The sequence below is a fragment of the Pan paniscus genome, chromosome 1, assembly GCF_029289425.2.
Source record: "Pan paniscus chromosome 1, NHGRI_mPanPan1-v2.0_pri, whole genome shotgun sequence".
Taxonomy (NCBI): Eukaryota; Metazoa; Chordata; class Mammalia; order Primates; family Hominidae; genus Pan; species Pan paniscus.
Genome location: NC_073249.2, coordinates 151,296,217 through 151,323,749, shown reverse-complemented (window position 1 = coordinate 151,323,749; position 27,533 = coordinate 151,296,217). Strand labels below are relative to the sequence as shown.

The window sequence follows — 27,533 nt, the reverse complement described above, 5'->3', positions numbered from 1 at the left end:
GAAGGCTGCCCTCAACTTTTCTTAACAACACTTAAAACATTCTATTGAATGAATTATCTGTTCAGTGGAACACAAGTTCCTTGCAGGTAGAATTCACGTATAACTCATTATTCTACTCTCCATGAATAATACCTGGCTAACGGTAAATGCTCAAAATAATATCAGTTAATAGGATTCAGATTCAATATAAGGAAAGAAGTACTTAGTTGTCTGCTCTTCCATCTAATATTTCATTGAAATTATAATAAAGAACAAATTTAACCCATGGTATCTCCATTTGAGTTGCTCAGAAGCAGACCTTGAGATAAGGATTCTATACCACAAGCAATTTATATGAGAGGTAATGCCAGGAAACACTAATGCAGGAGAGGAAAAGTGAGATATGAAATGAAGGAGATTCAATAAAGGGCTCACTATCAACAGATCATTTGGCACCTGGTGCTTAATTCAGCTAAGCAACTCGGAAGCCAGAGTAGAACATGCAACTCAAAGTTATCCCAACAGAAGGAAAAAGAAGCTGAGGTGTTTGTTCACCAATTCCTACTAGTCATTTGTTGAAGGCTGATGGGAGGGGACATTCTCTGGCTCCACCAGACTGCTCATGGACAGGTAGAGCAAGCTCTACATCCAGACAGGACCTTCAGGCTAAGAGCTACAGGTGCTGGCATTGAAAAATGGGATGGGTGCTGAAAAACGGGGAGCAATGACAGGATGTAAGTAACTAACAGAATCTACTACAAACAATAACAGAAAGAAGGAAGGGGCCCACAAGTGGATGTGAATTTGAAAGACAAAATACTGATGGAAGATTTATGACTGAGAAGTGAACGAAACACAGAAATACACAGAAGAAATCAAAATACACAAAGAGAAAGGCTAAACCTCAGGCATGGTGGTAGGTGAAAGAGGAGGGTTCAATCTATTTTATGGAATCCCCATCTAGATAGGATTGAGACTCAGAAGTTGACAGTGAAACATGAGGCTGAAGAGGGAGGGACTGATGCAAGTCTGTTTTGCAGAGACTGGTATACCATATCCCAACACCTATTTTTGTAGTTTTTGCGGTTTTAAAGCATTGTTTATAAAATGAGAATTTGTGCCAGAAACTATATGTAGTTTGCAATGCCTAAATTTTTACTATCTGGCTTTCACAGAAAAAAATTTGCTGACCCCTGGTTTATGGAATAGAAAGCACACATACTAGCCCTTTCCCACCCCTGGAAGTAAGACTGCCTAAAACCAGGCACTTAATACTGAACGAAAAAAATGTGGGCTATCTTCTCTGATCATACTAGAAAAAAATAAGACAGTACGTTAATGTGCTAATTAAAGCCCTCCTCATCCTAGTAATTAGGGATTCTCAGGCTTAATGATCAGTGCCCTAGTCATGAAGCAAAAGGCAGAGGATGCCGGTCAAGAAACATCTCCTGTACCCAGAGCCCCCAGTCAGTTTCATTCTTCCAGATGGACAGCCCACCAAAATCACTAAATGTTTGACTAAAGCCAGCAATATGAAAGAGAAAGATATAAACTAGTAGAAAAATGGCTCCACCACAAGTGCTAATAATCCAGAGGATTTAAGAGTGCTTTTGAAACCCTCAAAATAATATTCTCAGAGACATTCCCAAAAATGTTGACTCTGCAAACAGGAAAAATATATTATGAAAAAACATAGGTGAATAAGAAAATGATCTTAGATTAAAACATATAATTTAAGAGAAGTCTTACAAGACAAAACCAGGGAAGTCTCCCAAGACATAGAACAGTAAGGACAAAGAAACAGAAAATATAGACTAAAGAAACACAGAGGATATATCCAGAATGATCAATATTGACTAATAAATGTTGAGAAAGTACATAGAGGGGAGATGATTAGCAAAAAATAAATACAGACATCCCCTGACTTTCAATAGGTCAACTTAATTTTTTTACTTTGCCATGCTGTGAAAGTGATATACATTCAGTAGAAATCATCCCTCAAGTACCCATATAACCATTCTGGTTTTCACTTTTAGCACAGTATTCAAAAAAATAACATGAGATATTCAATACTTTATTATAAAACAAGCTTTGTATTATATGGTGTTGCCCAACTGTAGGCTAATGTAAGTGTTCTGAGCACCTTTAAGATAGGCTAAGCCAAGCTATGATGTTTGGTAGGTTAGGTGTATTAAATGCCTTTTTGACTTATGACATTTTCAACTTAAAGTGGGTTTATTAGGACATAACTCCACTAAGTTAAGGAGCATCTGTATAAGAGAAAATAGTAAATAAGTAAATAAAGTTGTTCAGTTGAAAACAAAGATAAAGAAAAGATCTTAAAAACTTCCAGAGATTAAAAAAAGCAAAGTAATCAACAAATGAATTAGAATTAGTCTGATATCAGATTTCTTATCAGCAAAACTAAGTGCTAGAAGACAGTGAATTTATGCTTTCAAAGTTCTGAAAAAAATGATCTTCAACGAAGAAATATATGTCCAGCCAAATGACTTGATCAATTAAGTGTGAAAGTAGAATAAAGATCTTTGCTGTTTGCAAGATCTCACTCATTTTATCTCCTGTGTACCCTTCCTTAGGAAGTTAACTTAAGGATGTAAGCCATAAAGAAAACATAAGATCCAAGTAACAGGGTGATGCCCAGGGAACAGTGAAAGTAAGTCTCACAATGACAGCTTTGGAATGACCCTAGAGAGTAACCAGGGCAGACTAGACCCAGTGGATATAGCATTCCAGGAGGCGGGTCTTCAGAGGAAAAAAGGAACTGAATGGATTCAGAACTATGAAAAGGGTAAGGATATGATAAAGTCTATTAGTGAAGTGTTTAAGAAGATAATTCATTGGGATTTGAAGCTAGAATATTCTCCCCTGAGTGGCAGAGAAGTCCTATATAAAACCTATTGAGAAAGAAGTATAACTTCCATAGACCAATAGAGAAGGAAATATATTACTAACGCACTGTGCCTAGCTCTGCAGACATATTATATTTATCTTGTCATTTTAGAGGGAATATTGTTTATTGGCTTAGAAGATTGAGAAGTACCAAGGTAAAAAGAAGTGGAAGAAAGACTAGGAGTTATATTGTGTTTGTCTTACAAAGTGGAGAGTTCAGAGGTACTGTCCATTGTCAATGAAATAAGAAATACAGATTTGATTATATTTTTGAAGTACCAAAGTTAATCTGTAGGAAAACAGACTATTGATATGATCATATGTAGAAAAAGAGGAATGGGGAAGTAAAGAGTAATATAAATAAATTCAGTCTTAAGTATATCAAGAAGAAAATATGGCCAGGCGCAGTGGCTCACCCATGTAATCCCAGCACTTTGGGAGGCTAAGGCAGGCAGATCGCCTGAGATCAGGAGTTTGAGACCAGCCTGGCTAACTTGGCAAAACCCCGTCTCTACTAATAATACAAAAATTAGCTGGGCATGGTGGCATGCACCTGTAGTTCCAACTACTAGGGAGGCTGAGGCAGGGGAATTGCTTAAACCCGGGAGGCGGAGGTTGCAGTGAGCTGAGATTGCACCACTGCTCTCCAGCCTGAGCTGAGCGACAGAGCAAGGCTCCATCTCAAAAAAATAAAATAAAATAAAATAAAATAAAATAAAAGGAAATAGTATATAAAGGTACTAAAGCAAGAAATAATGATACATATTAATTAGAAATATAGATATAACAATCCCAGCTACTCAGGAGGCTGGGGCAGGAGAATCGCTTGAACCCGGGAGGCAGAGGTTGCAGTGAGCAGACATTGCGCCACTGAACTCCAGACTGGGTGACAGAGGGAGACTCCATCTCAAAAAAAAAAGAAAGAAGTATAGATATAACTGCCAGAAGAATCAAAACAAAACCAGTTAAACGTTGGCCACCTCTGGGGGTAGGGAAGGGTGTGGCTACGGATTGCGGTTTTTTATTATAAATTCTTCTGTATTGTTTGATATTTTTAACCACATAAATTTGTTATTTAAATAAAATTGCATGTTTATCAATGCACAGATAAATGAAAATATTCCTTAGAGTGTCTCCCTCACAAGTAATACAAAATGAATATGTTTAACCGTTGCTGGGTATCGTCCTGACTACTAAAAGTGACAATGATTATACACAGGGAGCGTAACCCAACCACATATAAGCTCTATTGCCACAAACTATGCCAATTTATTGTATGAAACAAATAGAAGCTACTCCAGTAAGTATCAGGTAAATTGTAACAATAATAATTTATTTAATATGGTATACAACTCAAATAAGAAAGCCAGAAAAAAAAAAGATATTTTTTCCTCCTCCTATGGGAGTTTTTGTTGTTTTAATAAACATGTACAATGTTTTGGCCACACTGAGGTTCAGAAATAGCACTTGCATCTTCTACCCGAATATATTTATGGCAAAGATAATTATGCACCCCATGCACTGATGCACTCAATGCATCAGCAAATATGGCAAATCTGAAGACTGTCAGCGAAAGTCTCAACTTCTTGTAGTCTCAGCTGAATAACCTTCATGAGGTAGCATTTGGAAAAATATTTTTTTAAAAAGTGAAGAAAGCAAAATGTATCAAAGTCAACACCTTGAATTGCACCTGGAAGCAAATTGTGGAACTAGAGGACAAAAATATAATGTTCCCCCTGTGGCTTATCCTATTAAGAAATAAGCCTTCACTCATTTTCTGAGTTGCATTTTCAAAAGCTGTTACAAGTAGACTGCATTGCAGTAATATAGTTTTAAGAAAGCAATGTGGACAGAGAGTCCACATTGATATTATTTAGTAAATGATCTAAACCATGCCATTTGGCTTTGGTGCACCTGACTTAAGCAAGAACGACCTAATAGCAAATCATTATCTGTCACTAAATTTGGGATGTTATCTTCTGTGACACCTAAAATTCATGCAGTTTTAAACAGATACATCTTGATAAAATATTGACAATAATAAATATATCTGATACTTAACTATAAGCCAGCAGTGCTGATAAAGCAAACTGCCTAATGATATAAAAGCAGAAGCAGGTCTGGCTCTTAGGCAAAACTGTGGAGCAAGTAGCCCTCAGCGACCCACCTCATTTGGAGCTCCACTCCTACCAGCACCCTATAGACCAAGCCCTGCCCTCTACAATATCACCCAAGTACTATTTCTACTTTACCATATACATCTCTCCTATATGTGATTCTGTCCTCTCTTTGGTCCAGTCATTAGAAGTATTAAGACCATATTGTGGGAATCTAAGTAATATGAGAAAATTATTTCAACAATAAAAGGTACATAAGGGAGAAGACTGAGTATCCATTTATGGACTTTTGTATGCAACATGCTTAAGAACTAACAGGAGTAAAACACAAAAGGGCTGGCCAGGTCAGCTTGGTCTGTAAGGGAATAACAGCAGTACACATTCTACTGGGAAAATAAACAAGGACAATGAAGAATGAGAGAAGCCTTAGGATGACTCCGGAAATCAAGGTCCAGTGAAGAGGGGTACTATCACTCCTATTTTCTAGAGGAAACGTATAGGATATCAAAATGCTTACTAAAGTTGAGTCAAGCAGAAAACCCAAAAATCATTTTCTTTCCCTAAAATGACTTAATTTCTAGATGCTGCACATTTTTAATAGATAATCAAGTTTCTTAACTCTGTCACACATACTTTCGATGCAGCCTAATATTAAATTCCCTCAACTGATTATATTGTTTCACCAAATGCTTCCCCCACGTGTCATTATTTGTAAGTATGAACTAAAATGATTTCAGACTTTAACACTTTAGTTTAATCATAGGGTAATACAGTGTACAATGTAGAAAGGAAAAAATTTAGCATTTTATAATGTACTTATTCTGATGGGACCAACCACCAAGTGACAAATGAATCATATTATTGACTATGCACTACATTTGTATTGATTTGGTGAATGTATTGCTGAATAGTTAATGGTATGTCAGCCATTCACTTACAAATACATATTTCTAAGGCTGTCATACCAAGATATAAAATATTTCCTAGGAGCTGGTAGGAAATTTAGCGCAGATCATGCATAATTCTTTTAAAACTGTGTTTTTTTAACTCCACAATTGTTTGGACAAGTTATTTAGAGTAGTCCACACTTACACTATCCTACTTAATACAGAGGGTATATATTTCTATTGTAATAACTTGTTTTGCTGAGTTATATAGTGCACAATGCAACCCAAAAAATCTGAGCTGACCTTGTGTGGCTAGATTAATTGACAAAAGAATACCTAAACAGCTGCTGTGTGGTGAGTTAACCATAAGCACATTGGACAAAATGGAAATGTAGGATACACGAAGCCTGAACAATGTCATTAACTATGGACTCCTAGGAAAGTAGAATGTTGGGTCAACCGACATTCAGAAAGTAACCAGGAATGGCAAGAACTTTTTGAAAGCTAAAATGTTGGAGAGCTTGTGACTAAGAGGCATAAATACAAACAGCATCAGAAATGTAGTAGCCAAAATGAGAATGGTTGTCACAAGCTATTAAGAGCTATGTAGTACAGAAAACTGCCACCCTAGCTAGACAGATGTGAAAAACAGCTCTCTAGAGTAAAGGTGGGGGCGGGGAGTGGGAGAGAGAGAGAGAGAAATAGAGATGAATGGGATGTCTATTACAGTAAAATAAAAATATTTTTATAAAAGAAATAGAGATGAGAGATAGATAGAGATAGATGGAGAAATGAAGATGGAGATGAAGTTGGAGATGGAGATAGAGATAGAGCAGAGAGAAACCAAAATACTTAAGGTTTTATAAATGTTCCTTTTTTTTTTTTTTCTTTGCTTTTTGAGAGGGAGTCTTGCTCTTTTGCCCAGGCTGGAGTGCAGTGGCGCGATCTCCACTCACTGCAAGCTCCACCTCCCGGGTTCGCACCATTCTCCTGCCTCAGCCTCCGAGTAGCTGGGACTACAGGCGCCCGCCACCATGTCCGGCTAATTTTTTTGTATTTTTTTTTAGTAGAGACGGGGTTTCACCGTGTTAGCCAGGATGGTCTCGATCTCCTGACCTCGTGATCCGTCCACTGTGGCCTCCCAAACTGCTGGGATTACAGGCGTTGAGCCACCGCACCTGGCCTAAATGTTCCTTTAAAAAGAGCCATTTTAATCTAAGCTATTGCAAGTCCTAGATCTGATGGGTGGTAGAGTTTTCCATATTATAAGTCTATATGATTCAACACAACTATACTCATTTCTGAAATCCTTAGACGCAGATCTCATGGTGCTTAGAAGCAGGGGCTGTGATGTCAGACTGCCCAGGCTTGAATGCTGCCTCTGTTACTTGCTGATGAATAAAGAGAAGTTAACCTTTCTAAACTGTTACTTTGTTTGCACAATCAGGACAATACTGGGAACTACCTCACAGAGGTGTAGTGAAGATTTACCTCTTCTTGGATGTCTAATGGGCATCTCAAATCCAAAATGTCCAAAACTGAATTCTTGATCTTCCTTTCCTGAATCTGTTTCTTCCACTGTCTTCCCAATGCTTTTCCCATGATTCAGAGCAAAGCCTTGCATCTCATTGACTCTTCTCTTTCAGACACCATATCCTGTTGGCTCTATCTTCAAAATATATCCAGAATTCAAAACTTCTCTCCACACTCCACCCCTACCCTGATCCAAGTACCATAATCCTTGCTTGGGCTATTTCAACAGCATCCTACTTGACCTCCTCTTCTAACTCTTGCCCCCACAGTCTATTCTCAACATAGTAGTTAGAGGAATCCTGTTAAAATGTCTTTTCTCAAACCATTCATTAACTTTGCATATTTCTCAGAATAAAAGCCCAAGTCTACAAAATCAGGCCCTTTATTAACTTTCTGACCTCATCTCCGGTTGCTCTCCTCCTGGCCATGAGCATCTCTGCTTCTGAAACAAACATGCAAAGCATGCTCCCGCCTCAGAGCCTTCACACTTATTCCCTCTTTCTGGGCCTTTCTTCTTCCAGACATCCAGATGTCTTTACCAGCGATTTCAGATCTTTGCTCAAATGTCACAGTCTCAGTGAGACTTCCCTAAATACCTTCTTAAAATGAAAGACCACCACATTCATACATCATACTCCCCTTCTTCCGTTTATGCCTTTATTTCCCCTCATAAAACTCACCACCATATAACACACTATATGTTTTATTTATTAATTTTAATTATTTTGTGTCTTCTCCCCCTAAAATATAAATTCTCTGAGAGCAGAGCTACTTCTCTGTTTGATTCCTCATTGTATATCCCCAGATCCTATTGTGTACCTATTCTGGGACATTACTGAGTTCAATAAGTTAATAAGTACAAAACACCTAAAAATGTGTGACACATACTAAGTGTACAATAAATGTCAGTTGTTGTTTACTCAGGATATTCATTTATGTAATTTCTCCTAGTTTTTAAGTCTTCCCAATATATACTGCGATTATAAATTACATTAGCTTCAAAACAGATTGTTTCTTAATGTTTCACTTTTGTCTTTAATATGAAATTAATCTAACATTAAAAACTCATGACTATCAAGCTTCAAAGACATTCTCTAAAGATGATCTGCTAAAAACTAGTTTTTAATAGCTTTTAAATAAATATTTTATACTCCTTAAACAATCCATAAATACAGTTTCTATATTTTTCCCAAGTAAATTTTGAGTAAGAAGAATTATAAAAATTAGTGATATATAATTTATATATGGTTCTGTATTCATTTTTTATGATTCCTTAAAAGTTTCAAGCTAATTGAGTTTAAATAAATAGTTAAAATAATTTCACTCAAGCTCTGTGATTAATAACTGAAATAGCACAGAAAAACATCTAACACACCAATATTTTCCTCTTGTCATTCTCTTTACCTTCTTAAATTCCAAAGATAGACAAATAGATGATTGATAGAGATAGACAGATGATTGATAGATAGATAGATAGACATAAAATAGAATACTATTCAGTCTTATAAAAAGAAGGAAATCCTAATAAAACTGAAGTACAGTGTGCTAAGTGAAATAAGCCCAGCATAGAAAAACAAATATTGTGACCTCATTTATATGTGGAATCTAAAACAGTCAAATTTGCAGAAACGGAGCATAGAATGGTGGTTGCCAGGGGCTGTGGGGGCAGGTGCAGGGATGGGGAGATGTTGGTCAAAGGGTGCAAAGTTTCAGTTAGACAGGATAAACAAGTTCCAGAGCTTTATTGTACAACATAGTAAAACATAGTTAATAATAATGTATTGATACTAGAAAATTGCTGATATAGTAGATCTTAAATACTTTCACCACAAACAATATGTGAGGTGACAGATATGTTATCAGGCTTGATTTAATCATTTTTCAATGGATATATATATAAAATATGCTGTACACTGAAAATACATACAATTTTTATTTGTCACTTACAAAATCATCTGTATTGCTAAATTCAGCATTTAAAATATGAAAATATTAGCATACATAATCTACCATATGTACTAAAATGGAACATATATTATAAATATTCAAATCAATAATAGTAATATGGATTAAAAGCTGGTATCTTTGAGTTCTAAATGCTCATTATCAACCTAATAATTAAAATCCACAGTTTAAATTGCTGAAAGTAGAGGTGTTTCAGTCAGGAAATGAACTCTGAACTATGACCATTAATTAAACAGGAAAAGGAGTTAGTTATAATCTGGGAAAATGTGCCATTTGGATGACTACTGAAGGCATTGCAGAATTAAAGGAAATGCCTTTGACTAATCAGCTGAACTTGATCAGAATACATAAATTTAAGTCAGTTATCTGGGCATGGAGGCAAACATCTATAGTCCCAGCTACTTGGGAGACTGATGCAGGAGGATCGCTTGAACTGAGGAATTCAAGGCTGCAGTGAGCTGTGATCACACGACTGCACTCCAACCTGTGTGACAGAGCAAGACTGTCTCCATAAATAAATAAGTAAATAAATAAATAAAATGTAAGTCAAGAGCTTAGAATAAGTTATAGGTCCCTAAGCAAAATATTTCAAGAGGACTCTCATTCACTTCCCTACACTGATATATTCCTTTTCAGTATGAATTCTAAATGGATAGCCTTTTTGCTTGAACCCAATGCATTTAAAAGACCCCTTTCCTACTAATTACACCTCTTGCAGGAGTCATATGAAATATATTAAGATCTAGGAATGTTTTTGAATTGATAATGAAAAAAGTTTTCTCAATAGATAAGGTTTAGAGAAGACAATATATAGAAGAACAAATCTGAAATGATTCTATAGATTTTCCTTTAACAAAGAGAGAGGATTTGGAGAAGACAAAATTCAACTATCTACACACACACACACACACACACACACACACACACACACACACAAAGTAGTCAGCCTATCTGAACCTGCCAACCAGGAGATTTTTTTAAAAAGTAATTCAGGAAGATAACACAAATGGTCAGCATTTAATATCTCAGATCAAATTTTTGGATGTTTTTAATAATTCAGCATGTAAGGAGCAAGCATAGTATTTTCCATGCATATTTTTACTAGTTGAAAATTGTTAACTATCCAGTGAGCATGTCTCTGTGGAAGGACTCACACTGCATAAAATCTATTGATAAAATATTAACAGCAGAGAGTCTTTCATTTAAGCACTTCTCAAAATAAAAAATAAAAAAAGACTACCTACAGCATAGAATAAAAATATTATATTTTTAGCATCAAAAGATAGAAATCTAATTCCCAGATATAATATTAGTTACAAATAAACAAAAAATAAAAATAAAAAAGCAAAACTTTAAGTTGTAGGATTTACGAACTTAGCCAAGCAGTAAAACATGCAGCATTCTGAAAAATGAATTACCACGGGGTGGGTGTCCCATATGACTAGCTCTAAAATGTGTGGTTTGAGAGTCAGGTGCAAATATTTGTGCTGTCTTATGTTGTCTCAACCACAAGGTCCATAGCTGCTTGTTCATGGTAGGAAGATAAACTAAGTACCACATACAAACAAGTTTGTTAGCAGAAAGGGCCATAACACTCCAAAGTTGGTTCTTCTGAAGAATTCATAGGAACAAAACAGAATAATGAGTTAGGGCCCAGCGCAGTGGCTCACACCTGTAATCCCAGCACTTTAGGGGCTGAGGAGGGTGGATCACTTGAGACCAGGAGTTCGAGACCAGCCTGGCCAACATGGCAAAACCCTGTCTCTGCTAAAAATACAAAAATTAGCTGGACATGGTGGCCATACCTGTAGTCCCAGCTACTCAGAAGGCTGAGGCAGGAGAATCAGTTGAACCTGGGAGGCAGAGGTCGCAGTGAGCTGAGATCAAGCCACTGCACTCCAGCCTGAGCAACAGAGCAAGACTCTGTCTCAAAAAAAAAAAAAAAGAAAAAGAAAAACAAAGAAAGGAAAGGAAAGAGGGCCCATATGTTTAGCATAATGCACAGGGAATATTTTTTTAAAAAATCAAAACCTACAAGATGGAATTAGTGCCTGTGGGGAAGAAAGATACTTTCTTTCTCAGATACCTACTATCCATAAAGCCTAGCTATAAACACACATCAGAAAGTCAGAAATATCTTAAGGCAATAAAATTTTTAAAAACAAATTATGTTACTCCATTTTGTCCATTTAAAAGGCAGACAAGCCAGACCCTGAAGGCTGATGAAAATAGCCAAATTCAACATATAATGACATCAATGATTTAATCCTTTCATTACCAAGAGTATCAAAGACCATTCACATTAGTAGACAAAATCTTAAAAAACTGGAGGTGGACCTAGAATTTATATTATACTATATGATCAAGCTATTTCCAAAAACCAAAGCTCATTGTCTAAAAATGGAACATGGAGCCTGTTAAAATTGTTCCTTGTGAGTCTTGGTTGAAAGAAATGGTGGAGGTAACTAAATGAACTGGCTTATACTCAAAAGGCTTAAGCCATTATGGTCCACTAGGTAAAATATATAAAAATGCCAAATAGTTAATGTCACTATTAGGACCAACAATTGTTGGTTAAAGCTGCATTGTCAGCAATGAAGAATGTAATTTTAGAAATATAATGAAAACTCTTCTATGATAATTCATAAAAATAATGTATATGGAATAAGATGATGTGGGAAAGGGGTACAGTATTCCAAAATAACACTTGATCCCAGGTAGTACTGTTTGACATTTGTTCCCACAAATCCTCAGTGTTGGAGGTAGGGCCTAATGGGAAGTGTCTGGGTCATGGCTGTAGATCCTTCATGAATGACTTGGTGCTGTCATCACAGAAATCAGTGAATCCTCACTCTTAGTTCCCTTGAGAACTGTTTTTAAAAGAGCCTAGCACCTGCCTCTCCCCTCTCTCTTGCTTCCTATTTCACCATGTGATTTCTGAACACAGCAGCTCCTCTTTGCTTTCCACTGTGACTGGAGGCAGTCCGAGTCCTCGCCAAAAACAGAGGCTGATGCCATGCTTCTTGTACAGCCTGCTGTGAGCCAGGTAAACCTCTTTCTTTAAAAATTACCCAGCCTCGGGTGTTCTTTTACAGTAATGCAAACAGACCAAGATATCCAGTTATATACAAAAGGATACTGAGCTTTCATTTCCAGGCGCTTCAGGAGCCACGGGTTACAGTGCAGACATGGCCAAGTCCAAGAACCACACCACACACAACTGGTCCCGAATATGGCACAGAAATTGCCTCAAGAAACCCCAATCACAAAGATACGAATCTCTTAAGGGGTGGACCCCAAGTTCCTGAGGAACATGCGCTTTGCCAAGAAGCACAACAAGAAGGGCCTAAAGAAGATGCAGGCCAACAATGCCAAGGCCATGAGTGCACGTGCAAAGGCTATCAAGGCCCTGGTAAAGCCCAAGGAAGTTAAGCCCAAGATCCCAAAGGGTGTCAGTCACAAGCTCCATCGACTTGCCCACATTGCCCACTCCAAGCTTGGGAAGCATGATCATGCCCACATTGCCAAAGGGCTCAGGCTGTGCGGGCCAAAGGCCAAGACCAAGGATCAAACCAAGGCCCAGCCTGCAGCTCCAGCTTCAGTTCCAGCTCAGGCTCCCAAAGGCGCCCAGGCCACTACAAAGGGTTCAAAGTAGAGATCTCCATCTGCCAATATGAGGACAGAAGGACTGGTGTGACCCGCCCTGCACTGCCGTCTGCATAGGGCTGGTGTCCTCCTGTGCTATTTGCACAAATAAATCTGAGCGTAACACTCCTCCCCTACCCCCACAAAAAAGTATAGATTTTTAAAGTCTGAAGGTATCAAGGAAACTTTCTAATTTAGCCTCTTATTTAAATGAAGCCTTTCACTACAGTGATTTTCTAAGTTTATAATTCAGAAAACGGAATCCTCTCCCATCATTTCCTTTTCTCTACAATTTATCTGCTAAGGAATCTGGGCCCTTCATTATTAATTATTGCATGAGCTGGACTCGGTAGCAATCAGGAAACAGCTTCATTTTTCTCCCATCACTGCATTCAGACATTCTGTCAGGTCTCCCCTCCTCTAGCCTTGACAGTGTCTCTTTCAGATTTCTTTTCATGATAACAATTTTGTCATCCAGTATTAAAAAGTTCAGTCTTGTCTAACTCAAAACATTAATCTAATACTTGATTTGGAGCATCCCCTCCTGTCAGCTCAGGAATGACTCAGTGTGAGGGGAAGAGAAGCTGTGAGAAGACATAGGGGAGGACTGTGTTCTGGTTTTTTATACTCCTTTCTTCTCTCCCTATCCCACCCCCAACCTTGCCCTTTCCATTTCTGAATCCTGGGAGATGGCAGGGATCAAAAAAGGAGCTAATTTATAACTCTCATTTGACTATCAGATGCCCTCTGTCATAGCAGCCTTCCAAATATTGGATCTCATTAAGTACATTTGCAGATTCTTGGGAGACTCTCAACAAGTTCCTATGCCCTACATGTTTCCTACAATAGACAATGAGCTCTTTATCTGACCACTCAGAATCACCTGCACCCCTCAGCTTTGCCCCAGTAGGCAGCCCTCTTAGGGTCCTCTTGACTCACAGGGAGTACAATGAACGTGCAGCTTGACAAACTGCTGACTCCTTCCTCGTTGCCCCGCAGTCAAGGGCAGCTCTACTTTGTTTTCTATCCTTTGTCTTTTCCAGAAAAGAAGCAGAGACCTATTATTATCACACTTTGCTTCAAATTATGGAGAGTCACATGTCAGTTTCTCTCAAGAAAAAACTCACTTTCTGCTCAGCTAGATGCAAAGGGAAACCCCACTAATTTTTGCAATTTGGCAAACATCCAGCCAGGGACAGAGATGACACTCTACCATTTTGTAGATGACCATAACCTCTATATGCAGTACTCTTGGGGCTTCCCAACATGTGATTTGGTGGTGAGGGAAGCATCTGCCTCCCTTCCCTCTAAAAGAAGTCTGAATAGGCCAAAGGCAGATCACAGACCAGTTGGTGGTCCGGCCAATTTTCAGTAATTCCTATGGGGCTGGGTCCAGCACCAATCTCTGAAGTATGGAGGAGATTGTCACTCAATGTCCCAAGCTTTGAGGTCTCAAATTCTAAGACAAGAGGACATCTCCCATTCCACATGTTCTTATAGATTCAAAGTGGCTTTTTAATAAAGTATCTTAAATGAAAATTTATCTTTCTGAATTGCCACCCAACTAACTGGGGAGGAGAGATCCAAAATAAAGGGCTTAAGGGCCTCACTCCAAATGGCTCTGTCCCTTTACAGTGAAACTGTCCTTTTGAGCTTCTGTGGTCTAGTCTATGTGGAAAGGGTGTAAGGCAAAGGTAATTAAAAGGTTCATGAAAGTAAGAGCAGTGCAGCACTATCCTAACTGCATTCTTTCTGGTGTGAATAAATTAATCTGTTTCAGTCACTGCACTGGCAAACTAGTCTAGGTACCGTATCACATTAGAATATAAAAACCCTTACACAGTAAAAGTGGTAACTATATTCTGAATTAACAATGAATTAGGACACTGTCAGTATTTCTACTAGCTAATTAGAAAAGCTAGAGTCCTCATATTTGGAAGACAGATTCACTGACACCTTCTTTAGGATTTAGGAACATAAAATCGAGCCATAAATACTGTGTTTGCTTTTGGGGGTTTTGTGGGGGTTGTTTTGGGATTTTTGTTTGTTTGTTTGTTTAGTATTTTTGAGACTGAGTTTTGCTCTGTCACCCAGGCTGGAGTGCAGTGGTGAGATCTCAGTTCACTGCAAGTTCAAGCGATTCTCATGCCTCAGCCTCCCAAGTAGCATGTGCCACAATGCCTGGCTAATTTTTGTGTTTTCAGTAGAGAAGGGGTTTCACCACGTTGTCCAGGCTGGTCTTGGATTCCTGGGCTCAAGCAATCCACCTACCTCAGCCTCCCAAAGTGCTGGGATTACAGGTGTGAGCCACCATGCCCAGTGGGGTTTTTACAATTTCTAAGTAAATTTAATGATCAGGAAGATAATTAATCCTGCAAATAACACATAACTTATCTTTCTTATTCTAATTTTATACATAAATATGTGATTAAGTAGTGGTTCAAAAAAGCTAAACTCCATAGCCAGAAAATCAGAAAGCCTGGTTCCACACTCAACCCTGGGACTTCCTGGTTGTATAATTTTGGACAAATCACTTCATCTCACTCAGCCTTGGTTTTCTAATTTGTAAAACAGCAATGATTTAAGAAAATTTGAAAGGTTGTTATGTTTTGTAATGGGACTGCAAATCACTTTGTAAATATTAGTTTTCTCTCTCTTTAAAAACACACTTTTTTCTGGTAGATCACATAAACTGAATTTATCTGAATAATTAGGAGCATAGTCTTTAAAGTCAGACAGACTCATTAATCATCCAATGCCAGTAAGTATTTGCTGAATAAATAAATGGAATACTTTTTCAGTTTTATACTATATCAAAAACCATAGTCAAATTATGCATTCTCTCGAAGCCTCAATATTCATGTATGTAAAATATACAAAAAGAATACCCACTTCAGTGATTCTCAATCACAGTACATATTAAAAACCAAACAGTTTCTGATTCAGTAGGTCTGAGGCAAGACCTGGACAATTGCATTTAAACTTCATGAGTATTTGGAAACTGACCCACAGCTGAGAACCACTATGCTCCCTCTGAGGGCTGTTGTGAGGATTAAATGAGATAATGTCTGAAGGCATTTCATGTATTAGCACATGTTTAATACATATAAATATATAGATTATACCCTTCTTTTTTAACACCATTTTATACATATTTATTCAGTAAATTATATAATACATTTAAGAATTAATAAGTGAATTATTAAAGCATTGGTTCTCAAACTTCAGCATGATTCTAATGGGGGACTCATAAAATACAAATTGACAGACCCCACCCTCAGAGCTTCTTCTGACTCAGTAGCTTTGAGAGGAAGTTCAAGAATTGCCTTTCCAACAAGTTCCCAAGTGATGCTGCTCCAGGGATGACACTTTGAGAACCACTACCTAACAAAAACTTTAATCATATTTGTGATGGCTCATTTTACAGGTCAACTTGACTGGTCCACAGAGTGCCCAGACACTTGGTTAAACATTATTCTGGATGTATCTATGAGGGTGTTTCTGGATGAGATTAAATTCAAATCTGTAGCCAAAGTTAAGCAGATTGTCCTGCCTAATATGGGTGGGCATCATCCAATCCTTTAGAGGCCTGAATAGAACAAAAAGGAGAAGTAAGGGAGAATCTGCTTTCTCTGCTTGTTTTTGAGCTGGGATGTCAGTCTTCTGCATTTAGACTGTAACTATACCACCAGCCTCTCTTCTGGGTCTCCAATTTGCAGACAGTAGATAGGGGATTTCTCAGTCTCCAAAACAGAAGAGCCAATGCCTTATAAATCTCTTTCTGTATGTATATACGTGTGTGTGTGTGTGTGTGTGTATCTGCCTGTGTGTGTCCTACTGATTCTGTTTCTCTGGCGAACCCTAATACAATATTTAAGAAATTATATATATATATATATATATAAAATTTAAAATGACAGGCAGAAAATACAATTTCAAAATGCTATATTTTAGATGTCTGGAGTTTGATTTTTTTTTTGTTTGGTGACTTGAAATATAGTCTCATATGATTACTCCTTTCTCAACAAGGCCTTAACTGACACCTGTCTTCTAGGATGAATGGGAAGACTACACCTTTGCAGGTCCACTATACCATATATTGACTTAAGATATATGATAGCACTTAACAGCCTTGAATTGAAATGGACTAATAGGGCATTACTTGCTATCTTTAATAGAAAGCAAAGTCCTTGAAGGCAGAAATCAGATCATAGTTATTATCTATGTACCCCAAGGGCCTAGCACGGTGCCTGCAGACAGTCAATAAAATGCTTAGTGAATGCATGAAATAGAGTAAATTACTCCACTCAATTTGGAATAGAGTAAGTTTTGTGATTTTTTTTTAAGTCTTATGGTAACTCCATGGGAAACTCTAGACGTAGATAGAGTTATCTCTCAGCTCTTTTATCAAAGCAGTGGTTCTCAAAATGCAGAGCTGGGGCAGGCTGGTGCCCCCTAGAAGACATTTGGCTATGTCAGAGACATTTTTGTATGTCACAACTGAAGAGGGTCCTAAAAACATCTAGTGAATGAAAGTCAGGGATGCTGCTAAACATCCTACAATGCCCAGGACAGCCACCGACAACAAAATATTCAGCCTAAAATGTCAAAGGTGTCTAGGTTGGGAAATTCAGCATTAGAGGAATGCAGCTGAGCTAATTAAGCAAGGGTCCTAACCCTTCTCCCATCACCTTCCTAAACAAAAGTTTGGCCTTAAATAAAAGCATATCAATAGCAGCAACTTACACATGTATAACAATTGGTTTTACAGATAACATTTTGCAACCTGAGGCTCAAGGTCACAAGGGCTCAAGTTAGTGGTAGATTAGCAGTAAAATGTATTCTTACCCTGAGCCAAACACTCTTAAACACTTTCTTCTTAACTCCTGGCCAGTTCATTCATCATTTAATGTGAACCTCGTCAGTAGCTACTTAATCACTGCTTTCTCATGTTACCTCAATTTCTGAGCCTAGACAAGATCACCTGTGTCAAGAGATACCTTTCCTCCAGTTGTTGTTTTGGTAATAATTTTTTACGATTTTCTTTAATTCAGTTATGTGGCTTAGCTCTTTTTCACATTAGGCCTCTTTCAAAATATATATTAAGTCTAATATTGGTTTAAAACATTTTGCAATAAAGCCTGATTGAAAGATAATGAAATGGCAACTTTCACAGTCAAGAGCAGGACAAACAACCAGTTGTGACCTTCCCTTTTTCCTTTTCAGTTGGGCCCTAAATTGCATTCCAAAGACCCTGCTCCTGGAACAGCCTTCTGCAATCAACACAACCTCTTGGAGGTTTTACTGTCTCTGGCACTCGCAGGTTCCCCTGTTCTCACTCTCTCTCTCTCTGTTTCCTTGCTGTGAAAAACGTGTTGACCATCAGGCATATGGCAGAATAATTGGATTTCAGGCAAGCCAATGTGAGAAACCAGAAGGCAAATCTGGTCATTTGTGGGTATACACAGGACAAAGAAAAAGGAGTGTAGAAAAACAGAGGCTGTCCTGGAGGTAAGCTGAGGCTGAAAGTAGTTTACTCGATAAAGCCCTGTTGCTGTAAGACAAAGCAAACTTTGACTATGTTGCAGCACTCTCGTATCCAAAAAAGTGGAGTTAGGAGAAGGAAAGAAAGAAGGGATGAAGGAAGGAAGGAGGGAGGGAGGGAGGGAAGGAAGGAGGGAAGGAGGGAGGGAGGGAGGGGGGAGGAAGGGAGGTGGGGAGGAAGGTGACAGGGAGAAAGAAAGGGATGGAGTAAAGAAGAAGGGGAAATGGAATGAGCATTTATTGAATACCCACTATATATAACTTTGCTATTTGTTATGTCATTTAATCCTCACCATAGTCTGTAAGGTAGGTAATATAGTCTCCATTTTTTTCAGATAAGGAGAGTGAAGTTGAAAGGTTAAGTAATGTGCCCAAAATCACAGAGCTGAGATTGGAACACATATCTGCCCGATCCGAAAGTTCGGAAAAAAAAAGAAAATGGTTAGGTTCTGGGAAAACGTGGGGTTTTTTCTCCCCACCCCCAGAGATAGATGTTTTTAAAAATTTTTTTAAACATATTAAGAAAAATCATTTGGGGAACATTGTACCCGGCATGATAGAAAACTGAATTGAGATATGGGATTGTTCTTCCTGAAATAAGATATCTGGTTCCTATACTTACTTCATACTGGTTTTTTTTAAAAAACAGATAATATTTTTTACATTTATTTCTTCCACAAATAATTGGAAACACTAAGTGAAAGGCACTGTGCTAGTCATCATTGAAGGTATAACTGTGAACAAGGCATGAAATTTACAGTCTAGTAGAGAAGAAAAGTAAACATGCAATTATGATAGAGTTTGATAAATATTATAACAAGTGAAACCTCAGGGAGTTATGGGAACAAGTTAATATTGACAAAGAGAAATGCCAGAGTTTCAGGTTGAGGCTTAAGGCATGAGTAAGCAAAGTGAAAACCCCTTTCTTCCACAGAAGAAGTTAGAAGTCAACGTTAAGTTTGGAGGAACTGCATTCACGCACACACTCTCTCTTTCTCTCTCTCTCTCTCTCAAACAATACTCTAATTCCAGACAATAAAAGAAAGACCTCTGCCACCTAATCTGCCATGTCATTCATTAAAACAGAGCTAATTCCATAACATGTGGTAAAAAGCAGCATTGGACTAAAAGCCAGATCTGAATTTTCATCTAGGCTTGCCAGAGTGCTGGCTATGTGACTGTGGGAAAGTAAGTTTAACTTCCCTGATCCTAAGTTTCCTTATCGGCTAAGGGAGTTAAGCTAAACCATTTTTAAGTCTCTCCCACTTTTAATACTCTCTGTAGTTCTAACTCTAATGACTACTCAACGACATAGTGTAGCTTGCAATCAGAAATTTGTTTGATAAACTGTCTTAGAACTTTAGACTTTTGAATATTTATGGAGAGAGAGAGCAAGATGGTATAATGGAAAGCTCTACCCATCGTCCTGCCAGCAAGAATATCCAATTAACAACTATCTACACAGGGAAAATACCCTCATAAGAACCAAGAACCAAAGTCAGGCGAGCATACATAGTATCTGGTTTTACCTTCATATCACAGAAAGTGGCACTAAAGAGATAGAAAAAACAGTCCTGAATCACCAATGCCACCCTGCCCCCACCTCTGGCAGCAGCTGTGTGGTAGTGAGAGCATCTCTGTGTGCTAGGGGAGAGAGAACACAGCAATTGGGAGGCATTGAAGTCAGTGATGTTCTGTGAGAGCAGAAAGGAAAACCCAGATCAAACTCAGCTGATGCCCCCTGCAGAGAGAGCATTTAAACTAGCCCTAGCCAGAGGGGAATTGTCCATCTCAGCGGTCTGAACTTGAGTGCCTGGAAACCTCACCACCTAGCGCCAAGGTGGTCTTGGTCTCTAAGTAAATGTGAAAGGCAGTCTAGGCCATAAGGAGTGCAACTCCACAACCTGTAGGCAAGTCCTAGGGATGAAATAGGCCCAGAGACAGTGGATTAGGGGGGCACACGACGTACTGAGACACCAGCTGGGGTAACCAAGGGAGTGCTGGCATCACCCTTCCCCTAACCCCTAACTGCTCAGCTCCGGGCTCAAAAAGAGACCCCTTCCTTCTGCTTGAGGACAGAAGAGAGAAGACTGAGGAGGATTTTGTCTTGCATCTTGGATACCAGCTTAGCCACAGCAGGATAGGTCAGCATCATGAAGCTCTGTTCTAGGCCCTAGCTGACAGATGACAATTCTAGACATACCCTGGGCCAGAAGGTAATCTGCTGCCTTAATGGAAAAAATCCAGTCTTGCCAGCATTCATCACCTGCTAACTACCTAAATAACCAGTAGCAATACCCAGGTACTACATCAAGGGCCTTGGTAAGCCTCTGAGACTTGCTGGCTTCAAGTACCAACACTGCCACAGAGGCATACAGCACCAGTGGGCTCTTGGGGTCCCCAGTTCCAGGACTTGACTCTTGGACAGCATTTCTGAACCTGCCCTGGGGCAGAGAGGAGCCCACTGCCCTGAGGGGAGTCTAGTCTCAGGCTAAACAGCATTCACACAAGCTGACTTAAGAGTCCTTGGACCTTAAGGGAACATGGCCGATAGTCTGGCAGTAGTCCTCATGGCCAGGGGTGGTGGTGGCTATGGGGTGAGGTTCCTCTGCCTTTGGAAAAGGGGAAGGAAGAGTGGGAAGGACTACATCTTGCAGTTTGAGTGCCAGCTCAGCAACAATAAATAGAAAATCAGATAGACTCATAAGGTTTTTTATTCTAGTGCCTGACTCCCAGATAGCACTTCTGAACCCACCTGGAGCTTAGGGGACTCTGCTACCCTGAAGGGAAGGAGACAGGGTTTGCCACCTGCTGGTTTTAGAGCCCCAGGGCCTTGAGTGAAGATAGGCAGTAGCCAGGGAGTAGTTACAGCAGGACTTTGGCGAGACCCTGCGCTGGGCTGGCATCAGGACTCACTCAGAGCAGTCATACTGGTGGTGGCCACAGGAGCTTTAGGTGGCTCAGAACAGAGAGAGACTGTATGTTTGGGAGAAAGTAGGGGAAATAAACAAGAGTCTCTGCCTGGTAATCCAGAGAATTCTCCTGAATCTTATCCAAGACTAACAATGTTGTACCTCTATGAGTCTGCAAGAACCACAGCATTACTGGGCTTCGGGTGTCCCCTAAGGTGGGAGAAAGTGAGAGAAATCACCTTCACTAAAAGGAAGACAAGAAGGAAGAAAACACCACAAAACAATCGGAAAACAAATAACAAATGGCACGCATAAGTTCTTACTTAACAATAACATTAAATGTAAATAGACTAAACTCTCCAATCAAAAAACATAGAGTGGTTAAACCCACTTGATCACGGTGGAGTATCTTTTTGATATGCTGTTGGATTTGATTACCTAGTATTTTGTTAATAATTTTTGCATCTATGTTCATCAGGGATATTGTTCTGTAGTTTTCTTTTTTGTTATGTCTTTTTTTGGTTTTGGTATCATGGTGATAACAAAGAAAAGTCAAAAATAGAAAACTACAGGCCAATATCTCTGGTGAATATTGATGCAAAATACTCAACAAAATACTAGCAAACCAAACTCAACAATACACTAGAAAGATCGTTTATAATGACCAAGTGGGATTTACCCCTGGGATGCAAGAATGGTTCAACATATGCAAATCAAGAAACATGATACATCATATCAACAGAATGAAGGATAAAAATCATATGATAATTTCAATTGATGCTGAAAAAGCATTTTATAAAAGTCAACATCCTTTCATGATAAAAAAAAAACCCTCCAAAAACTGGCAATAGAAGGAACACAACTCAACAGAATAAAAGCCACATATGACAGATCCACAGCTAGTGTCTACTGAATAGGGAAAAACCAAAAGCCTTTCCTCTAAGATATGGGACATGACAAGGATGCCCACTGTCAACACTGTTATTCAACATAGTACTGGAAGTCCTAGCTAGAACAATCAGACAAGAGAAAAATATAAAGGGCATCCAAATTGGAAAGGAAGAAGTCAAATTATCCTTGTTTGCAGATGATATGATCTTATATTTGGATAAACCTAAAGACTCTATTAGAAAACTATTAGAGCTGACAAATTCAGTAAAGTTGCAGGATACAAAATTAACATAAAAAATCAGTAACATTTCTATATGCTAACAGTGAACAATGCAAAAAAGAAATTTAAAAAGTAATCCCATTATAATAGCCTCACATAAAATTAAATACTTAGGATTTAACCAAAGAAATGTAAGATCTCTAAAATTAAAACTATAAAATACTGATGAAGGAAATTGAAGAGGACACCAAAAAATTGAAAAATATGAATATTGTTAAAATGTCCATACTATGCAAAGCAATCTACAGATTCAATGCAATCCCTATCAAAATAACAATGACATTCTTCACATAAATAGAAAAAACAATCCTAAAATTTATATGAAACCACAGAAGGCCCAGAATAGCCAAAGCTATCCCAAGCAAAAATAACAAAACTGGAGGAATCACATTACCTGATTTCAAATTATATTACAGAGCTACAGTAAGTAAAACAGCATGATACTGGCATAAAAGCAGACACATAGAGTAATGGAACAGAATAGAGAACCCAGAAAGAAATATACACACCCACAGTGAACTCATTTTCAACAAAGGTGCAAAGAATATATACTGGGGGAAAGAGATTCTCCTCAACAAATGGTGCTGGGAAAACTGGATATCTTTATACAGAAGAATGAAATTAGACCCCTGTCTCTCATCATACACACAAATCAAATCAAAATGGATTAAAGAAATCTAAGACCTCAAACTATGAAACTACTATAAGAAAACATTAGGAAAACTCTCCAGGACATTGGTCTAGGCAAAAATTTCTTGAGCAATATCCCACAAGCACAAGCAACCAAAGTAAACATGAACAAATGGGATCATATTAAGTTTAAAAGTTTCTGCACAGCAAAGGATACAATCAACAAAGTAAAGAGACATCCCACAGAATGGGAGAAAATATTTGCAAGCTACCCCTCTGACAAGGGATTAATAACCAGAATACACAAGGAACTCAACACTAAAGGAAAATGTCTATTAATCCAATCAAAACATGGTCAAAAGATTTGAATTGACATTTCTCAAAAGACACAGAAATGGCAAACAGGCATATGAAAAGTTACTCAAAACCATTGCTTATCAGAGAAATACAAATCAAAACTAAAATGAGATATCATCTCACCCCAGTTAAAATGACTTACATCCAAAAGACAGGCAATAACAAATGTTGGCATGGATGTGGAGAAAAGGGAACCCTTGTACACTTTTGGTGGGAATGTAAATTAGTACAACCACAAAGAAGAACAGTTTGGAGGTTCCTCAAAAAACTAAAAGTTGAGTTACTATATGATCCAGCAATCCCACTGCTAGATACATACCCAAAAGAAAGGAAATCAGTATATCAAAGAGATATATGCACTCTTATGTTTGTTGCAGCACTGTTTACAATAGCAAAGATTTGGAAGCAACCTAAGTATCCATCAACACATGAATAGATAAAGAAAATGTGGGACATATACACAATGGAGTACTATTCAGCCATAAAAAAGGATGATATCCTGTCATTTGCAACAATGCAGATGGAACTCGGGATTATTATGTTAAGCGAAATAAGCAGGCACAGAAAGATGAGTGTCACATGTTCTCACTTATTCATGGGATCTAAAAATCAAAACAATTGAACTCATGGAGATAGAGAGTAGAAGGAGTTACCAGAGGCTGAGAAGGGTAGTCGGGGGATGGAGGGAAGAGGGCATAGTTAATGGGTACAAAAAATAGAGGGAAGTGGGGATAGTTAATGGGTACAAAAGATAGAATTAATAAGACATACTATTTGATAGCACAACAGGGTGACTATACATTTTAAAATAAGACAAAATGTAATTGGATTGTTTGCAACTCAATGGATAAATGCTTGAGAAGATGAATACCCTATTCTTCATGATGTGCTTATTTCACATTGCATGCCTATAATAAGACATCTCACATACCCCATAAATATATACACCTACTGTGTACCCACAGGAATTAAAAATAAATAAAACACTTAAGATCTTTACATTGAGACTATCTCAAGTTGCGTCATTTAAAAATTATACTAAGCCCAAGTCACATGAATTTTACAACCAATATTAAACAAGGTAAGAAAAACTGACATCATAAATGGAGATATATCAGCTTTTGAAAAATCCCAAAATGAAGTTCTGAAGGGAAAAAAAAGAACATGTTTAAATATAGCACGACAGTATTCTAAGCCAGATCCAAATGTCATTAGTGTCTCCAAATGAAATGTTAAAAGATTGAATTACCCCATTTTCTATTATATTATCTGACTGCTTATACAGAAGAAAAATAGTAAGACTAAAAAAATTAGAAAAGCTGAATTTTGGTCTTAATATTATTTTATTCATAGGTCAGCATTTTTTAAACTATCAGTATGTCAACTGTAAAATGGCATTCAAAATTATAATGAAATCATCAAGTGATATGTAAATTGATAATAAGCAACATAAATTCTATGCTTTCTTATCTTTAGAAATAAGAACATGAACATTTTCAAATTTTCTCTGCCTTTTGAAAATTAATTAGCTAACATTTATGAAGTTTTTATACCTTGGAAGAAAACTAATGATGTAACAGAAAAAGGCAGAGGGAAGATGGTACCTTTTTTTTAATCATGTTAGTAAAAAAGAAAGATTATTAAACTAACAATGTTAACCAGTAACAACCTGAAAATAAAGTCAATATTTATTTTTTCATAAACAATTAGTGAGGGTAGATAAAGTCAATATTTCAGTGTATATTTTGCCCCTGATTTCAGTAAAACATATAAGGCTGAAAACAAATTATAAATTCATTTTAAAACCCTTAAAATTATATTTGGTATTACAACTCTGAAGTTTTTAGTGTGACCATTTTCAATAAATTACTTTTTGTTAACCGAGACTAACCCAAAATAAGAAAATAATTATATCAAAAGAAGAAAGAAAGGGAGGTAGGGAGGTAGAAAGGGAAGAAAATATACCTCTTCTAGTGCTTCAGAAATAATTCTAGAGTAACGAGTTTTAAAGATTCCAAATGTGGAAAAGTCATCTATTAAGTATTAACTAAAGACTAACTCCAGGTTGACAGTGATGTATTCTCTGGAAAAGACTTTGCCTAAGGGCAGCTTTTCACACTTTATTCACACACACATCCCATTCCATTGTCTATATTTTTAAATCAGAAATTTTCCTGCCCAAAGCATACCAGATTTCAATATTTCAAAAACATCTCAAAGGCCCTGACCCATAAATTATTTATTCCCTGTGGATCATGGAACCAACTTTTTCACTACAATTAAAAAAAAAACATTTGATGAGTTAGATAGTTCCCTATTTGAAACCTGAAAGAAATGAAAACCATAATAGTTAATTGATTATCCAGAAATAGATTCATGATATTGATTATTCAGGCATGATCTGAAAATTCTTACTACTACAGAAAGAAGCAATATCCACTCTGAACTATGTCTGTAAATTTCAGCTCACTGGCTGGCACCAGGACTCTTCCATTCACTTGCATAATTTTTTTAAAAACTGCATCTTAAAACTCATTCATATGTTCATTTAACAAATAATTATTAAACACTTTCTAAGTGCTAGGCACCAATAGAAAGATTTAATAGTCTCTACTTTCAAGAAGTTTATGGCTTAATTTTATATTCATGTATAAACGTACCAGCATTAAAGGAAGAATAGGACAGAAAGAAAAATGAATGATATTTGAAATATAAGCCTTAAAAGTTCCTGTTAAAAAGAGATAATTTAGCATCACATTCATTTGTACCTTTTCCCTTAGAACTCAAGCTAATATTACATATCTGACCTATTGACTAGCTTTCTGAGAATTTCTAACATCATTCAAAAAGAACACTATTAAGATTTACAGCTAATATCAAATATTCTAATAGCCAATTGGTACAAGTCCCTGAATATATTAATAGCAAATTCACTTTTTCTTTTTCTTTCATGGGCCCACACTTAACCTTTAGGCTCAGATGATACTGAGTTTCTTCAAACTAAAGTGATAGTTCAACATAGTAGACACACGCACACACACACACACACACAATGTAATGTTCACAAGAGAAAATTGAATCCCTGAACAGACCAATAATGAGCTCTGAAATTGAGGCAGTAATAAATAGCCTACCAACCAAAAAAAAGTTGAAGTTGCACCAGACAGATTCACAGCTGAATTCTACCAGATGTACAAAGAAGAGCTGGTACTATTCCCACTGAAACTATTCCACAAAATTGAGGGAGGGAGAGTGACTCCTCTCTAACTCATTTTATGAGGCCAACATCATCCTGATACCAAAACCCTGCAGAAATAAACCAGAAAAAGAAAACTTCAGGCCAATATGCTTGATGAACATCCATGCAAAAATCCTCAGCAAAATACGGTCAAACCAGATCCAGCGCACATCAAAAAGCGTATCCACCATGATCAAGTAGGTTTTATCCCTGGGATGCAAGATTGCTTCAACATATGCAAATCAATAGTGATTCATCACATAAACAGAACTAAAAACAAAAACCACATGATTATCTCAATAGATGCAGAAAGGGCTTTTGATAAAATTCAACATCCACTCATGTTAAAAAAGGTCTCAATAAACTAGGTAGTGAAGGACCCTACCTCAAAATAATAAGAGCCATATACAACAAACCCACAGTCAGCATTATACTGAATGGATAAAAGCTGGAAGCATTCTCTTTGAAAACCAGCACAGGACAAGGATGCCCTCTCTCACCACTCCTATTTAACATAGTATTAGAAGTCCTGGCCAGGGAAATCAGGCAAGAGAAAGAAACAAAGGCATTCAAGACCAGCCTGGGCAACATGGCAAACCCCCATCTCTATGAAAAACATACAAAAATTAGCTGGACATGGTGGCG

At 37.6% G+C, this 27,533-nt stretch overlaps 1 protein-coding gene and 1 pseudogene across 15 annotated transcripts in view; one reads left to right on the top strand and one right to left on the bottom strand.

Moving 5' to 3' along the window:
- The window catches only part of SLC44A5 (solute carrier family 44 member 5), a 514,570-nt gene that overhangs the window by 360,034 nt on the left and 127,003 nt on the right, over positions 1-27,533 (bottom strand). For 2 of the 15 annotated variants that reach the window (XM_055117207.2, XM_055117231.2), the window contains exon 2: positions 21,655-21,702. The exons of the other annotated variants lie outside the window; for them this stretch is intronic. The gene's annotated coding sequence lies outside the window, so the exon portion shown is untranslated. The remainder of the gene's footprint in view (positions 1-21,654; positions 21,703-27,533) is intronic. 15 annotated transcript variants of the gene reach the window in all.
- On the top strand, positions 12,465-13,046 carry LOC100988338 (large ribosomal subunit protein eL29-like; annotated as a pseudogene).